Source organism: Pinus tabuliformis, chromosome 9 (assembly GCF_031772625.1).
Source record: "Pinus tabuliformis cultivar Carrire ecotype Pingquan chromosome 9, CPIR1, whole genome shotgun sequence".
Taxonomy (NCBI): Eukaryota; Viridiplantae; Streptophyta; class Pinopsida; order Pinales; family Pinaceae; genus Pinus; species Pinus tabuliformis.
Genome location: NC_142307.1, coordinates 1183597856 through 1183611904, shown reverse-complemented (window position 1 = coordinate 1183611904; position 14049 = coordinate 1183597856). Strand labels below are relative to the sequence as shown.

The 14049-nt window shown below is 37.8% G+C and overlaps 1 pseudogene; it reads right to left on the bottom strand.

Annotated features, from left to right (window-relative positions):
* Window positions 1–8280: 8280 nt before the first annotated feature.
* Window positions 8281–14049, bottom strand: part of LOC149152789 (uncharacterized) — a 43764-nt pseudogene continuing 37995 nt past the window's right edge.

The following is a 14049-nucleotide window of genomic DNA, read 5'->3' as shown; positions in this document are numbered from 1 at the left end:
AATGATGTTCTTCCTCTCATAAAATGAAAAATGAATCTTTCACATAGGGAATTTTTAATGAAAATTTCACAATTCCAAACAAACAAGCATTAATCAAATCCAAAGCACGATAAATGAAACTAAAAGAAAATTATTCCCTGAATCGAACAAACCATACACATAAATTCTTCAATCAACAAACCAAGCAATGTAATCTATGCTTGGAAAGAGAAAAGAGACTCTCGAAATAAGAGAAAAAAATGAGACTCTTTCACTCATTCAATTGAAAATAAAGCAATGAAGATGTTGCGACTAAAAGATGGATTAAATGAAGTAGAAAATCATAAACTTCACACAATGAGTAAACAAACAAATGAAATCTAATTGACATAGATTCCCTAAGGTCATAGAAACCATCCAAAAAAAAATCAAAAAATTAAGCAATGAAACTTCAAGCCAATCAATCAATCAAACCTAACAAACAAAGCATCCTAGTCATCTTAGTTCACAGGGAGAATAAACACAGACAGGCCAAGAAACAGAATCTAGAAGGGCAAGACACAATGGCATATGGTTTAAAAGAAACCTCAATTTCAACCTATAGGAATCAGTGATACTATTTAACGGGTAGAAAGAGCCATAAAGGGCTGTGGCGTGAATGTTTAAGCAAAACTAGCACTGGTCAGCGCGACTGTCAGCAAAATAACAGCACTGATCAAGGGATTCAAAGAAAAATAATTTTTTTTCTCAAACCACAAATAGACTAGCCACTCTAAATTCAAAATAAAAGACTACAAATGGTGTAAAATTCAGAAAACAAAGGAGAAACGGTGGTACGACAAAATTCTTCACAAACCACGAGATGAGGAAAAATCCAAAGAGAGGTATATGTCCCCAGCGTAGTTTCCAATTTGTGGTGTAGGGATATCCTCTCTGTGGATAGAGATGATCCCTCTAGCCAAAGAGAGTGGGTGTAGCCACAAAGAAGAAAATATAACATAAGTTCCCTTAGATTGAGAATGGATTAGATCCTACCTCTTGTATTTCTTATCCTTGTTCGATCATGTCCTTGTGTTTTTGCTTCAGCAATCATCTCCTTACTTATGAATCAAATACCTGAAACAAATAGACAAGAAACCAATGCACACATGAGCATACAATAGAGTTCAATCTACTTAAGAGGCTAAGGAGTCTTAAGTTACCAAATACAATATTGCAATTGATATAGGAAACAAAATATCAATTGTATTAATATGACAAAAAGGAAAGTACAACCTTTGCCTTAGCGTTGCAAGTTCTTTTCGATGGGTCCAGATCCCAAGCATCACTCTAACATATCCACAAACACCTCAAACATGGGAGTTTAATTCTCTTTCTCCTTATTCACACCAAAGCATTCTAGAAGCTATTCTCCCTCTAACAAGCTCTTACCACGCATAAACTAAGAGCTAAGACTAGCAATCTCTCCAATCTTCCAAGATGAATCCAAGCTAGCAGAGGTTGGAATAGCGGGGAATTATATAGGAATGAGAGAGGGAATATGGTTCCTCTTCTAGTGGGAAGAAGCCTTATCTCTTGGGTTAGTTCCTTTTTAATATGGGAAAGGAGCCCAAATAGGCTTTCTTGGCTCTATCTCAACTAACCATTTACGAAACCTCCACCCACGAATCTTCTAGATCTGGAAGCTTCAATTCTATTTTTAAAAACTTTCTGGAAGAGGATTGGCATGGGTAATAGAGGGATAATAGTGTTAATCAATGCAAGGCTCAGTGTTATTCTCAGCAAATCAACGTGGGGAAGAAACCGAGGGATAGCACCGGCCTTTAAAACTTGGTTTAAAGGAAGTATCTCTGGAAATGATGTAAAGGGAAAATGCTTTGCAGATGGAAAGTGACTCAGAGAGATATTCTTCATGATAGGGAAGTACACAGGGTTTACTGTAGAGGTGCTCCAAGATCAAGGAATAGGGAGTACAAGGACAGTGGAAAAATTCTATGTAACACGCCCCATCACCCACAGGAAAATGGAATGGTGGAAGCTTTTAAAAAAAAATTGGAGCACGAATTGACAAAAGTATGCAATAGGCAGAGGAATGACAAGGAAATGCATGTGCCTTCTGTATTATGGGCTTATAGGATGACCTGCAAGAAGTTGACTAGACAAACACCATTCAGGCTGGTCTATGGAATTGAAGCAGTTATGACGATGGAGTATATTGTGCCAAGTTTACAGATTGCATCCTTGACTGAGATGGCGGACTATGAGATCTTGGAGGAACGACTTGCATAGATCATGGTGTTGGAAGAAGACCGCTTCCTTGCAATATTTCACCAACAAGTGCAAAAGGACCGCGAGAAGGCATGGTGTGATCAACATATTAAACTACACACATTCAATGTAGATGATTTGGTGCTATTATATGACAACAAGTTCATGAAGTTTCTAGGAAAGTTTCGAATGCATTGGTTGGGGACGTATGTTATTAAGGAGATCACAAATGGTGGCACAGTTCATCTTGCGAAGCTAAATGCAGAACCATTCCCTGGAAAGGTGAATGGAAGTACGCTGAAGTTGTATGTAGGGGATCCTTCCCCTACATGATGACTATATGGAAGCAGGATAGTCTCAGTAATCCTGGTAGCTACAAGGGATTACGGGACTATAAACTACGTTTTCTGACTAAGGGAAATGCAAGGTAGGGAGGCTAGGTGACGGATGACAGGTGTGCACCAGGTGAAGCTGCATTGGATCAGCTGCGCCATGAAGGATGGTGCCATGCAGGTGGGTCCAAAAGTAGTCGTTGAGGTTACTATTCATGATTTGATGGCCAAAAATCAGTTAAGAAGAGTGGGTAGGCACTATTTATGGCAAAAATCTTTGGAGATCTACCACCAAGAATGCATTTATTATCACAGTTTTGGGGGAATGGTTAGATTTGAATTCAAAACTTCCTATAAATTATGCGTGTTGGTTCGAAGAAGAACACTTTGCATTCTGAGAGTTGGTTGGGTGCATTGCTTTCTGAATCTTATGAATCATAAGGTTTGGGAGGCCTTGATTGCCAATCCAGTATTTGCAACATTTCTTGAAAGTGACCAGAGACTTGTTCTTGATAAAATGAATGCCACAAATCTCGTGGAAGCCATAAGTTCAGAAGCTTATTTGTCTGATGTGTCGAGACCTAAGATTTCGATTATGGAAGCTTTAACCCTTGTGCCTGCCACAATGAGGTCATCAAGGCCACAAAAATCTGACTCAAAAGAGAAACAATCCGCCTCAAAATAGAAACAACCCACTACAAAAGAGAAGAAACCAGCCACAAAGGAGAAACAGAAGAAGAAGATGCAAGTGAGAATGTCATTGAGGAAGAATCCAGAGGTACGCCACAAGGAGAAAAAAGACAAACAGTTAGAGAAAGTGGTCAATTTGGAGGAGGAGGAATACCAGGGCATAAAGGAATTGCGCGCCGAAGAAGTTGAGCCTATCTTACGACTCCCCGAGCGTATCCCTCTGCAGAAGGGAAATACCAAGGTTACCAAAGACCCCGATTCTAGGAAATTCGCAGTTTTAAACCCACTGTTGCCTGAACAACTAGAATTCGAAGGCACACCATTAGCATGAATTCTGGTGCTGAAAATGGAGGATTGGGACCTCGTGGACCATGAGAGGTTACCACATTTGGTAGCAAGCAAATACATGACAAAAATATACCATGAAGAGACAGGTTTGAGGTGGTTGGATCCCATGAAGTGGATCACAGGTGTTGAGTAGGCAGGGCTCCTGCACATGCTCTGCATGCCTCATTTTCATAGATCAACAATAAACACAGTATTTGTGCGCCAAATCCTTGCGTTGGTGCATGATGGGTGACTATGGCTTGGGGAACCCATCCCCATTATCGACATGTTAATCCATGGCATGACGAAGCTACACTACAAAGGGGCGGGCCATACCAAGGAGTTTGGAGGGAAAACTGGGGAAAAAGAATTGGTGGAAAAGATGAAGGCAGAGTATGGGCTCATTAAGAAGTCATGCAGATATTCTATCCACTCTATTAAGGACCAGGCAGTGCAATTTTCCACCCAGATTCTTGTAGGAAAAATTATGAGGAAGTGTCGCACATACGAATTTTCGGTGCCGATAGTGTCACTTGCAGCACAGTGCACGAAGAGTGTCCAATATAATTGGGTGAAATATATATGCAAGGAGTTCCTCGTGAATTATTGAGAAGCCCAGGAAGAAAGCAAGTTGTTTCATTATGCTTGGATTTTATTATCCATTGTCTTGGTAGCTTGGAGATTGCTGGAGGACAGCGAGTTTCCCCTCCATAAGGAATATTCACCCGAGGCTGCATTGTTTGCCTCGTTGCGGTCTACTAAGGATCTAGCAAGGATCAAGGAGTCCAAAATTTTCTAGATTCTCATGGCGATGGAACTTCATATGGTTATCAGTCAGAGGCCAAGGTTGTCCCCAACCCTGTTCATGCAGTTGATGGCCTATGTGGAGTTCAAGGCCAATTTCCACAATGTGTCAATCAGAGTGTGAAAGGACCAAAAGCTCACATGGCACAAGTTTCCCTACTTGGTATTGGAGATGAACGTGTAGGAGATCATGGGGTATTGGCTAGAAGAGTGGCGCAAACCCACGGGGCTTGATGTAGGCACTAGCAAAGGTGCGAATAGTTCTTCTGCATAGAGGCGCAAGGAAGCAGCTCAGAAAGCCATGCACACTCTCACTGAACAGAAGAAAAAGGAATTTGTTGCTAAGGTAGCTGCGGAGAAAGAAAAAGTGGAAAAAGAGTGTGCTACCAAAGAGCAGACAAAAAAATAATGACAGGAGACAGATAAAGGAAAAAGGTTAGCATCAAAGCACACAGACAAGCAAGAGCCGTGAGAGCAAGAAGGAGGTGGTGGTGAGGAGCAGAGCAATCCTTTCACCCTTAAGAGGCATGGGAAGGAGCAGAAGGGTGGACAACAAAAGAAGCATAAGTCTTATAAGCAGACTCATCTCGATCTAATGGTCTTGACTGAAGGTGATCTCGATGAGATCGATGAGAAATTTAGAGATACAACAACAAAGGTACTGCAAAAATTTGACCAACATTATATGCAGACAGTAGGGAGTGTCCAAAAGGATCTGCATGAGCTGTAGATCCAGGCTAACAAAATTTAAGTGGGCATCGGGCAAGTGAGCAGGGTGCAAATGAGCTTGACATAGGGAAGTGGCATAGTGGTGGAGTTGGAATGAACTCTAGACCTTAGATTCATACCATTTCTAGAGGGGTCAGATTGCATCAAGTCGGATGATGATCACACTGTGATCAACACAGTGAAGGACATGGGCTGATTTTGGCCACATTGTTGCTCTAGACCCTCCATGCGCTGCATCAGGGGGTTTCAAACGAACTGAAGATTCGAGAATAACGCACCCTCATAGTCATCAGTGAGTTTAAATTTAACAACAAACAAATGGTTGCAAAAAAAACGTAGACACTAAAGGCAAAATAAGAGATATAATAGTGTAGTCAGAGCCTAAAGACAATGATAGAACAGGCCTCCAAAACAGTGTCAGAATTGCAAATCCCGGAGGATGTTGAAGCCTCAGCAAAAGTAAGGAAGTTCGCTGCCGCAGTACTCACATTGAAGGATGAAGTTGGTAGGGTTACCTTCAACTTCAAAATGAATATAGCAGAGTTGTAGTTGAAGTTTCAACCAATCACTCCACCAGAGGTTCAGGAGTAATGCGAAGTGGCAATCAAGGATGGAATGAACACATTGGATATCGTAGTCACTGATTGTTCCTCAATGTTTGATGCAACAATGGAGATATGGACAAATCTGCAGGAGGACACAAGCCTGCAGATGCTGACCACCAATGTCCACGAGACAGAGAAGCAGTATGATGAGGTCCAAGAGACTACACACACTTTGGTGCCATCACAATGCCTAGCGAAGTTATAGGAGGGAAAGCAGTTGTAGGCACAAGTGGAAGAATTGCAATGGAAAGAGGCCCTGCTAGAGGCCAGATTATAATTGTGGCTAGAGGAAGCTTGTCAGCTTACTCTGTCACTTCTAGAAAAGTTCAAGGGGATTTATAAGACACAATGGACAATGTGCCTAGTAGTTTAGGGGCCAACAATAGAGAAATTGGTCGAAGAGGTACGACAGGCTGCAGCACAGAGTGCTGCTAAGGTTGTAGTGATGTGGGTTGAGTTGGGTGGTATTCGCAGTAAGATCGAGGCACCAACTGATTGACTCGAGGGTAATTCATGATCTTCGCATTAGGGGCCTATTGGGATAAGGTTCCTAGGGTTAGTTTTGGGGTTAGTTTTGGGGTTAGTTAACCCAAATTTTATATAAGTTTTTGTAAAAGATGTAAAGTATTTGTGATATGTGGATGTGGAACGCGCGGATAGATAGGAGTAAAAGGGGTCTTCGCCCCTTGTTTGATAGATACCTAAGTTATTTTTGAGACTCACCCATGGTCCATGGACCATGGCATTGTATTGAGAAGGCTATAAATAGTTTATTCATAGTGAGTCTTAGAGATAACTTAGAACTAGTAAGCTATGTCAAGATAGAGATTGTTTGGGTGAGGGCTAAGGTAGGAAGGCTCTGCTTCCTGTACATAGGCAAGAAGGGGAAGGCTCCTATATCTGAGTGTGCATGAGGCCTTGGTAAGCCCGCAGCTGAGTGTGTGAATCCCTGTAGCTGAGTGCGTGGGATAGAATAGTCTATAAGTTGAACATTGAACATCAATAAAAGCTGATTTAGAAGAATTACTGTGCATTTTTGTTGATTTCGTTTATGTTATATTTTGTCGCTTGGTGATATGTTTTCATGAAATAATGAATGAATGTTGTGTGAACCAACTAAATATTTCTTATTCGTACATGATTTAAGTAGTTATCTAGTTCCACGAAGGTAAAAGTTCTTTATGTTATGTTTTGTAATGAGTTGGATAGATCCATGCAAACTCAGATCTAGGGTTATTTATTGATGCACGAAAGTGGATACATTGCTTTTTTAAGGTCCAAAAATACTGATCGTAGACCTTCACGAAGGTCTAGAAGCCATTTTACCCTAATTACAATAAGAAGCCCTTGAAGATTACCGATCTGCGCCAAGGCAAATACGAACTATCTGAGCTTAAGAATTGTTTATCACATGTCCCTGGATGCAGAAACCTGGTTCCAACATCCCCCAATATTGTTTCGGGTGAGACTGCAGGTTGCGCTATGTACGTTGTTGCCGAAAGGGCCAGCAGTTAGGCTTTTGTTGGTTGGTGCGAACAACTTTGAACCTGGGTCAAGCCCCTTTAAGCCAACATATTCTAATTGATAAAATGAAATGGTGACTGGTTTTAGCTACGACCTTCACCATACTAATATTCCAATGACATCAATGAAAATACATGTTCGATTAGAATTCTCAATTCCAGAAATATATTTAAACAATTGAGGGAAAATAATGGTATTTCCAGTTATTCCTAATCACAAAAAGGACTTTTGATAGATAAATCCATTTTAGGTAGTATATGGGGGCAACAAAAATTCAAATTATGTAAACAAATTTTCAAAATGCATAAAGAAAATTAATGTACAACCTATAAAAGCATACCAAATCAATTTTGGAGGTTTATATTTGAGTAGGTGTGAGAAAAACAAGGTCCTAGGGTTTATATATAACAACATTTAAGGTAATTTCTATTTATTCAAAGAGACGTGCAAATCAAGAACACCTAAGATTTTCCTTCCCAAAATATCAGTCAAAAAGGAACCTTCAATTCCTTTGGGCTATGAGTAGATCTAGGGAGTTTCAAACTTATTTCATATAAAAACACAACTTTCCATAGAAGAAGCCTTTTCTTAGTAGGCACAACACCGAAACCAGTCCCAAAAACACCAAAATCAACCCTAAAAGCCTAAAAAAATTGACAATAGAAATAGAAAAGTTGACAAGACCTAAATTAAATCTAATATCAGGAAAGTCCATCGTACCTTCGAAGTTCCAAATGACAATGGCATGATCTGGCCTTTCTCAAGCACTAGAGGCAACAACAGGGTATCAAAACAGGGATATCATACGTATCCCATAACATAAACCAACATAACATTCAATACATAAATCATTTGTCATCATCATCTTCTACAAAAACACCATGAACACGAACAAGAGACATCTTATATTCTTCTTAGGTGTTTCTTTGGTTGCTCTATCTCATCACCAACTCAGTTTCCATTCTCTAAATGACCTAACAGACACATTCATTTAATCTCTTAAATAGTAAAAGATCTTAATATCATCTAACTCTAGGCCCTGCATATGAATTACCTTCAGCAGAGGGAAAATGAAGTTGAGGTCTACTAGATGATCCACTACCTTTCTATTACCTTTAACAACCTTATTCTACTGATCTTTCTATTCCCGCATCAAATTCGTTCGAGGGAATTTTCCAATAATTCTGATTTGTGATTATGAAAGAGTTTCGGCAAGAAAAATAACAATCTGAAAAGATAGAACTAGGAATGGTAATGAAATCCCTAGAGAATGCCCACTTCATGTCATAACTGACAGGGCTTTCTATCACTTTCTTGCTAGATGTGTATGTGTGGGGGAGAACCAAGTTCAAGAATGTCTTTAGGGAACTGTATCTTATATAAGAAAACAAGAATGTTTATCATCTCCTGCCTATTGTTTGGGTAAACACATTATCCTTACTTGCATTATTGGCATCCTTAGCTTCCTTGGATTTCCTCTCTTATTCCCTTTCTGTTGGGGTTCCATCTAACTCTGATTCATGGCTTTCCCATTTTGGCATTATTCATGGACACGAGATTGATTACAGCTTAGAGGAAAATTCTCCTTCAGCGACGAGCAAACATATATGAAAACTCATTGCCTTCTAGCGTCCTTGATCTAATTCTTGATCTAGGGAAAGAACTTGCTGCATGTGTTTCCCAAGTTTTATCGAATTTGACAGCTTCCTCTTTAGTCAAGCTATGAAGACTCTCTATAGTATTCTCCCTGCCATCTTCATTCTTTTTCGTACAAACAACATGCATCTTGTCACTAATTTCCTGCTAAAATTCACTATTCTCAATACCAGTAGAGATATCTTTCTCATGATGTTCGACTTCCATCACTCCATTTGGACCAACCCTCATTTTAGATGAATAATTATAATAGACACCTCTCAACCCATAAATTGTATATCTATGGTAGTTGAATGACTCGAAGTAAAATTAGGGTGGGTCTGCGATTACTGGTATTGTTGTCTAATATTTCTTGATTCATCCTCTACATCGCCTGAAACAACCTCCTCATTTGGGTGTTCAACTAGGGGTTGTGTACTAGCAGGCTTAGATTCAGATGTTGGAGGTTCATTATCATCAAGAAACTCCTCAATCATAGGTCCCCATCAGCCTTGCGGATGTGCAGGACTGAAGGGCCAATGATCAATAAAAACCTCATTGGAAGGGCAACGAAATGGCTCATCATCCATCATGCCCATGCCCATGCCTATATTCCCCCTCATCAACCCAAAAAGGTTATAGGAACCAAACAAATTGTTTCTCGAAGGGCCGAACAAGCCCCTAAATGGTCGCTCGAAAAAAGGATTGTCAAATGGATCATGGTCGAAGAATTCCTCCACCAAGCTTCGTCCTCTTCCCCCTCCACCAAAGCTAGATTGATGACAGATTTTCATACCCGTCTCCAAACCACGGTCCTATGGACTTTCTTAAGGTTTATAGTGAGTTAAATAAATCATATGCTCCATTTAAGGCATATTTAAAACAAAGCATTGTAATTTTAATACAACATCGAAGCCCCTCGATTCGTCCACCTGTCAAAATTAACACTTGGGTCCAAATAGATTTTCAAATAACTCAGTTATATATATAACCATTAAAATTTAAAAATTATTAGAAATGAAACCTCTTTTGAGTATGAGTATGTAGATCACTTAGAAACATAATGCAATTTAAAGTACTCCTCATAATTTTGATGGTTAAAAGCTTAAAATTTGTTAAAGGGGTATCAAAAAGCTAGTAATTATAATATATTATTATTGTCATTATATAATTAATCCAATAAAAACTCTTTTGGATGATAAAAAATGTAACAAACATCCATTTCAAATAAGTCGTAGCTGAATCTGCCAAATCCCCCTCCACCAAATACGTTGAAGCCTAATCTGCCAAATCCCCCTCTAACTTGTCTTCCTCCACCATTGGATTATCAATTTTTTCTCATTCCTCATCCCTTGGATTGTCAAATTTTCCTCATTCCTTATCCCACCTAAAATCCCGCTCATCCTCACGTGCTGATTCTAATATCCTTTTTCTTCCATCACTAATAAAAGTTTTACTAAAAATAACCCTAACAATATTATTGATTATAATAATATCTCCTCGCTTTCTAATCCTAATAGTGTTCCCTTAAGTCCCCAATTATTTTCCTCCCCCTTCATTTATCTGACTTTAATAATATCCTCTCCAATTATAACTCTCTTATTAATTATAATTTAATTAATAATAAACCTCTCATTAATAATAATTTCTCTAATAATACTCGTAACAATAATAATAATAATGAGAAAACTAATAATTCTCTTAACATGTGTAATAATTTGAATAATATGACTCCTAACAATAATAATAAACATATTTTTTTAATAATAATAATAATACCTACCCTTAGTTGGATTGGATTTAAAATAAAATCCATTTTATCTTGAAATGCAAATCAAGAACCATGATTGAGGTATGTCCTCAGAAATGCTAAGGGTACAAAAGCCAAAGGTGTACAAATTAGGGCCAAACTCCATAGGACACTGAGGGATAAATGCACCAAAATCCTTTCAAAATTTTCAACAACAACATGAGTTTGAAGACATCAAAGCTATTTAGAGTAAGAAATGTAGGCTCATTAAGAATAAAGAGATTTTTCAAAAGCTTGTACCCTACCACAAACTGATATCACATCCAGCACTTCAATGAGAAGTCTAATGAAGAGGCCTTGACTCAATGTTTACAAGTTGTCCCTTCCAATTTTTCTCACGTGGATAGAGAGGTTTGTGAGTTGAACATATCACCAGAGGAATTTAACATTACCCTAAATAACATCGTTGATATTAAAACTCCAAGAATAGATGGGCTTCCCTGTGAATACTAAAAAACCAATTAAGAATTCTTTGGGTCTGTCTTGCTGAAAGTTTAAAAGATGTTTTAAGATGAAATTTACATGACATCATGATCAATTGTTAATAGAGAAAATATTAAGCTCATACCCAACTTAAGTGACCCTAAACTGACCTCCAATTGTATTTGAAAATCATAGATAAAGACCTTTCCAGGAAAATTAAACTTATCCTTAAAATCCACCTTAAAACCCTTCTCATATTTTAAGATCCATTAGGAAAAGGTTTCCCTATGGCACTAGTATGATATGTGATGGCTATTGATGGTTGAGTTGCCACTTTGAGCATGACCAATATGTGGCTCATCAAGATAATTTCACTGCACTTTATTCCTTTTTCCAATGCCCTTCCAAAAGACATAGTTTGTTGACAAATTTTTTCATAACCTTATAAGTTCTTATCAACACCTAGATAGGGGAAAATAGGTCTTATGAGGCTAAAATGGGACTCTGTTTTCCTTATCAGGAATGAGGAAGTTGGCTTCACTGATGTTTCCAAGTAAGGTAGAGCCTTTTCTACTATATGGATTGTCAAGATCATCCAGGGAAACAAAAGCTAAAAAAATCTTCTACAACCTAAAATGGCCAAAGGCACTCCCTAGATGTGTCACATGAGTGAAAACCTTTCTTTTGTGATGGAAGATGTCTACCACAGAATATCTTGCAAACAAGTTGTCTATATGGTGCATCATTTTTTTATCTTAATAATAAGTGTTTTTTCAGGGATCCTTGGTCTGATACCAATAGACTTAGTAAAAAGGGCCTTTAACCAATGTATATGATTACCAGATGTATGGGTTCCTTCAATTAGAAAATATTGAGAAAAAATTTAATCTCAAAACTACATTAGAAAGTTTCCAACCTATTACCTCAGTATAATGGATGGCTGCGACAAATGACATTTACATCAGTAAGTGGTCTGTAAGGCTATGTGAGAAAGAAAATGGTAAGAGAGAGAGGATGACCTCTAGAAAATATGAGGGAATCTAGTGTGAAGGCCCTCGAGAAGATATTAATCAGGATAATGGTGTCAAAATTGGATCTAGAAGGGCATATAAATCAAATGCAGATGGACCCACAAGCCAACCCAACAACCATACTCCTTCACTTGGTGAAAATTGAATGAGATCTCTAGGATATGGAAGATGGAGAGATCGATCAGGTAACAACCTCAATCAATAGGCATATTGAAACAAAGGTCTCATCTTGTTTCACCAATGAAACTTTCCATATTTAAAACCTAAAAATGTCTTAAACTTGATGTTATCAGGGTTCAAAAATCCTGCGGTTATATGATTAAAAATCTAAAGGGCATAAAAAATAGGGCACATACACATAATCAAACCCTAAGCATGGTATCCCCCTTAGAAAATAGATTTGACATTTGAATCACTAGATATACATGATCCTTCGAAGAGAACATTTGCATGACGAAGTACCATAAGATGGCCATTGTCAAAACCCAAAACATCATCTACCCCGGGCCACCATGTTGTTGTTGTTTCTTGCCCGTAGGTGCAACGACTTGCCTGCCTCTTGTAGGTGATTCCATTATTCTTAATAATATTAATGAATACCACTCCTTTTAGAATGCTTAGACTAACTCATAGATTGAAATCGCTGCAAACCTTGGAAAAACAATCAATGGGGTTTTGGGAAAAAACAGTAAAACAAAAAAAACAATCAATGGGGATTTGTGCGAAAAAAGGAAAACTGATCTCAGAAGGAAGCATGGAAGCATTGTCCAAGTACGAGTCGAAATTTGACATGGATTTCTTGTACTTTTCACTTGTCGCAAAATCTTGCTCAAATTTAATGTGCTTGGAAATATCACTCGAATTTAACATGCTTGGAGGGATTATATTTTCCCTAATTTAATAATATGATGTATTTATGTTTTCATTAAAATTAAAATGGTGTAAAAGAATTTTTATCTATTAACAATAGTCTTGTTTTAAAGTGTTATTTATTTATTTTGAAACGTGTAATCCTACAATTTTATTTCCATTTTCAATTTATTTTAATAAAAGTTAAATCCCATGCAAATTGATTAATTTATATTTTTTCAATAACAAGAAACCTATTATAACTTAGTTTTCAAACCAGAAGTGAGGACATCCATCTCCTGCTGCTATCTAGAATGCATCCTAACTCACCACTATTATTCAAGGAAAACCACATCACCTGGAATGACCCATTCATGGTCCGTAAAGGAGCAGGCTTTCATGCCTTCCAGATGACTTTTTTCTTGGCCCATTAACATGTTTCCATATGTCCAATGAAGATGAAATATTAGCCAAGAAGACGTTGTTTTAGGGAATACTCCAGGCCTAATCGATTAATTCAAATTTCAAGGAATATATTAAAATTAATAGTTGTTTTTTATTTATTTATCCAATTCTATATTAATATTTAGTACAAGATTGGTTAGCCTTACATTGATGAAAACAACCCCTGATTCTCTTACTATTTCCTTTCCAAGTAACGTTTTCCTAGTTATAGAAGGGCCATACACCAAAACACTGGAGGACTAAGGAACTTGCTTTATCCAAAAAAAATTAGGCCTCTGTAATGGAAAAATAACCGGCTCATAAAGTTCTTGTTTAACCTATTCTAACCCTCCAATTGAGTCAAAGGTTACATCAATATCATCTATGTTTATAACATAACAAGCTATCACAACATGTAAGATAAAGGAATCACAATCCAAAAAACATAGTGCACAATTAAATTGACTAACATAAATGATTAATTTGTATTATTGTAGTACTTTTCAAGCAGTCATATTTTTGTTCCTAAACAAAATAAGTCATTCGCATTAATAAGTTATAGTTGCATTACTTGTTATCTAGTCATATATTTTAACCTG